Source organism: Frankliniella occidentalis, unplaced genomic scaffold, assembly GCF_000697945.3.
Source record: "Frankliniella occidentalis isolate FOCC.00 unplaced genomic scaffold, Focc_3.1 Scaffold362, whole genome shotgun sequence".
NCBI lineage: Eukaryota > Metazoa > Arthropoda > Insecta > Thysanoptera > Thripidae > Frankliniella > Frankliniella occidentalis.
The window spans coordinates 104,375-109,030 of NW_026267485.1; positions in this window are offsets into that span (position 1 = coordinate 104,375).

Consider the following 4,656-nt stretch of genomic DNA (forward strand, 5'->3'; position numbering starts at 1 on the left):
AATGTCGTGTCCGCCCGACCATTTGAGACGGGAGAGGATTCTGCTGTTGGCTTTGCGTCGCTCCGCTCGCGACCAGCCCAGCTAGAGGACGGCCCGGCCGCAGTGCGGAGTGAGACGCACACCACCTCATAAAGGGGCGCTACCCACGCAGAGCTTGGCGACGGGCTGGCAGAGAAACCCCCAGACAGAATCTGAAGAAAAGGGCTGCTATGGGAGGAAAAGGGCAAAGGTCACAGCTACCGACCGGAGGGCAAGTGGGATCCTCCCGGCATCACCCGCCGCGCCACCTGCCTGCCGCTGCCGCTCCCCGGTGAGCCCCCGCGCGCTGCGCGATAGGCCGCACGCTGAGCACCGAGTACGATGGGTTGCCTACCTGCCGGGCGCGCCAGCTACCTCCACCTCCCTCTCTCTCTCTCTCTCTCTTACTCTCTCTCCCTCAGAGCCCTCCTTCCTCTTTACGAAAAGGAGAGGGTGGGCCAGGTATGTGTCCAAAATATGGAGAAGAAACGAGCAGGGCTCAAGAGCGCCTCGACTACATACTCGCCGCTGCCCGCACGGGTCGGCCGTCCGGTCTGTCCGGTCGGTCCGCGGCCAGCCCCGCCGGCAGCGGCAGGGGGTGGAGGTTCCCGCGCGCCGCCCAGAGGTGGCGCCACCGCCCGCGCCGCGTGGTGCCCTGCCCGGCGTCGCGGAAGGGGAGGGGGAGGACGGAGAGGGGAAGGGGGTGCGGCCGCCAGAACCACCCTCAAGAAACCACGGTCCACTGGCATAAAAGTGCCTCGAAACGCGCACACCTGTGTATCGGACCGGACTGTGTACCGCCACTCGACGAGGGGGGAGAGGGGGAGAGAGAGAGAGAGAGAGAGAGAGAGAGAGAGAGAGAGAGAGAGAGAGAGAGAGAGAGAGAGAGAGAGAGGTGACGTTGGAAAATAACTGGGGCGCTTCATAAAGTGAGAGAAAGTTCCGCTGGTGGGGAAACAGAGAACGGCGAGCAGCAGGGGTGTTGCGGCGCAGCGGCGGCGCGGGTGGGGTGCGGGGGAGGCGGCGGCGCGCTGTGGGGGCGCTATGGGTGGCTATGACTGGCCGTTCGGACGCTCGGACGACCAACGGATGACAATCGATTGGTGTTAGGAGAAGCTGGGCCACCCCGCCTCTCCCTCTCTCACTCTCGCTCCCACCTCTTCCTTTGCGCTCTTGCGCGTTGACTCCCCTCTCCCTCAGTAGATGCTGCATACACGCCTCAAAAAGATACAGGCGCGGAGAGGAAAGTTCAGACTTGGTACTTATTGGTATCGCATCGCGTTCCAAACGGAGAATGAAAGTGATGATTGCCATCCAGCACCTCACAGAACGGCTCTTACAGCAGGCAAGACATTATTATCCACCCGAAACGGAGTTGTGTGCTTGCACGCCGTCCGTCCGTATGTCAGTCCTCGTTCCTCTTATGGGCGTTCCTCTGGCGGGTGAGTCGAGTCGACCAACTCGGGCCCTACTGCGTCGGTCCCAAGTGCTAACTTGATTTCAGTTTCAGTTCTTAGATTCGGGCGAGGGGGTCTGAGCTATGAGTCCGATACCGCCTCTGCCTCTCCCTTCCTTGCACCGCCGCGCCACGCCACGCCACGCCACCATCCACCGGCAAAGCGTCTAACTTTCAGCCAAGGGCGTTTATTTCTCCACGGTACGTGATATGTGCCTCGTCCCGAAGACAGGCAGACAGACGGATTGACAGGCAGTCCAGGCAGACGGGCGATGTTGGCGCTATTGGCTTGCGTCGACGATAGAGGTTTAGAAAGAAGTGGTTGCACGCCACGCGTTTTTGTCACCTGTCGCGTTACCTAGGAATTGAGTCGTTGTAGTTAGTTTTAGAATTGGAGGCAGAATTTAACGGTAATGCCAAAAATCAAAACCACCGCTTGGCTTTTATTTAAATTTGTTTTATGAGAAAGCCGTCCTACACACTCGTACACGCCAAGACACCGACGCGTTTTTCCCACTCTGATTTATTTCATATCAGCATGGCTGTCTTCCCTCGAAAGGAAAAAATATTTTAGTTCTATTTTACGGATGTATTACAAACATTGTGAGTCATGGAGGGGAGGTTTTTAGAAGCGTACCAGACCGGCCATAGTGCGCGGGCAGGCCAGCCAGAGTCCCTGCTATGCGCTGGAACATGTTTGCAACACCCATCTTCAGACACCATTATGTACCACCCCTCTCCCTCGCCTGCCTGCCTCTGGCCTCTGCCTGTGCCCTTTCTCCACTGGACTACACACTCACACTCCAACAAACACACTCACACACCGGCACGGGCCCGCTCTCACACACACAAACGCACACTGCTTCTGTCCCGGACTCATAACAAACGATGCAACGCTACAAGGATTTCTATGGCTGTGTGTCCAGTCTGGCCATTTCTCTCCAGGCCCCACTCCAGGCCACTCCAGTCGACTGGCTCCCCCTGCCCCCCCCCCCTCCCGCCGTGCCATAGCTATGGCCAGCCTTTCTCTTTCTACCCTTCTTTCTTTCTTCCCCCTTTTCCTTTCCCACCCCTCGCTGGCCACACTCTGCCCGTCCCAACCCCCTCCCCCGGTCCCCCCTCTCCCGCACTTTCCCTTGCCTGCTTATTCTTTCTCTCACTCGGCTCGCCCTATATCGCAGTGTCGCTTTCGCGTGAAGTGACTAGCCGGGTTGCTGCCCGTGCGGCCGCACCCTAAACACGCGCACACAACACATTCGCCGCACACACACATACATACACACATGCACGCACTCGTATACACCCCAAGACACCGACGCGGTTTCTACCACTCTGATTTATTTCATCAGCATTACTGTCTCCCCCCGAAGGCACAAGTGACCCTGACGATGGACAGACTTGTCCGTCTCTGCGACGCGGAGCAGCCAAGAGTCGAGTTCTTTATTGCGTGGCTTTGAAGGAAGGTATGGACGCGCTCGGCGCCGTGGCGCTGGGCCGCTCGCCGCCCACCGCGGCCCGATGGGTTGCCTACCGTGCCGGGCGCCCCATCGCGCCTCAGCCGGGTCACTTTCAAAACGACCGCAGAGTGGAACGAGCGAGCGAAAGAGCGAGCGAGAGAGAGATAGCCGGAAAGTGACCGTCCCGCCACGCATCCGGAGGTAGGGGGCGCCCGCGCCCCGCACCGCCCCACCGCGCCGCGGCCGGGGCCGTATAGCCCGTGGCCGCCACAGCCGCCACCCCTGGCGCAGGCTCCGCAGGCCCCGCAGGCTGGGGCGCGGGCGGCGCGGGGCGGCGGGGTGACAATGGCAAGATGGCCGCCCAGTTATGATAAGGCCACTATCCGCGTGGTCACCATGGTGACCGGACGGGTGGGGGGCCCCGGACGCCCCGGCCGCCCCGGCCCGGGACCCGGCCGGACCCGAGCACGAGCAGGACCCAGAGGGGGGTTGCTCCGGATTGGAGAGAGATGACGGCACGGCTGAGCGGAGGGTGGCGCGGGAGGGAGAGCGGGGAGACTGAGAGAAGGGGGCGCGAGGCGGGCGAGAGGAGGCGGTCAGGGAGAAGAGAGAAGGATGTGGGAAGATGTTAGGGGAGTGTCAGCGCGGCGGAGGGGAGAGGGGAGGAGGGGAGGGAGGGGAGTGTGGGCAGCGGCGGGCAGCGGCGGGCAGCGCAGCGCAGGGCGGTGTGGAGCCTGATCGAACTCTCGCGGACAGCTGGGTGCCTTTGCTGGGCGTGGCGGGGCGTGGCGGGGCGCGGCGAGGGTGGGGCGGCGCGGTGCGGCGCGGCGGTGGGGTGGGGCGCGGTGGTCGTGGAGATGATGCTTCGGACCAACTACAACCCCAGCACTGCCATAGCCCCGCCGCAAACGGACAGCGGGGTGGGGTGGGGTGGGGGAGAGGGCGACTGGATCCCGCCGCTCTCGGCTATTCTCTCTCACACATTCTGCTCACATGATACTGCCGCGTACGGTTTTGGAGGCCACGTTTCTGTTGGACGAAGGCTGAAGGCAGCGAGAATGAAGAGGGGGTAAAGGGGGCAGTCTCGATGGGACAGAGGAGTCGAACCTGAGACCCGCCGCCAGAGTTAACTCGGGTCAAGTTTTAGTTAGGTCCTCCGTCTCAGTGGGTCGCGGCAGAGTCACCGCCGTGTCCGATGTCCATACAGAAGTTGCCCATCTCTTTTTCTCTCTCTTTCTCCCACTCTCTTACTGTTCTATCCTCGCTGAGAGAGACAGAGTCAGAGAGAGAGCGAGAGAGAGAGCGAGAGCGAGAGAGAGGTGCGGAGGACAGGTATTGAGCGCCCAGTGGACAGCGGACAGTTCCGGACAGCGGCGCTGTACTGTAGTGGACACCCTGAGACGTGCGAGTGACAGAGACAGAGCGACCCACCCTGGTGGGGGTGAAACAAGGAAGAGGGAGACAGAGCGAGAGAAGAGAGGGGCGGGTGGGGTGGTGGGTGAGAGGGAGGCTGCTGGGACGTGGTCCGAGTGCGGCAAGACAGCCCCAAAGAAACTCTGGCCAAAGCAGTTAGCTATGAAGAGAATGGTCAGAGGTTGCACGCCACGCGTTTTTGTCACCTGTCGCGTTACCTAGGAATTGAGTCGTTGTAGTTAGTTTTAGAATTGGAGGCAGAATTTAACGGTAATGCCAAAAATCAAAACCACCGCTTGGCTTTTATTTAAA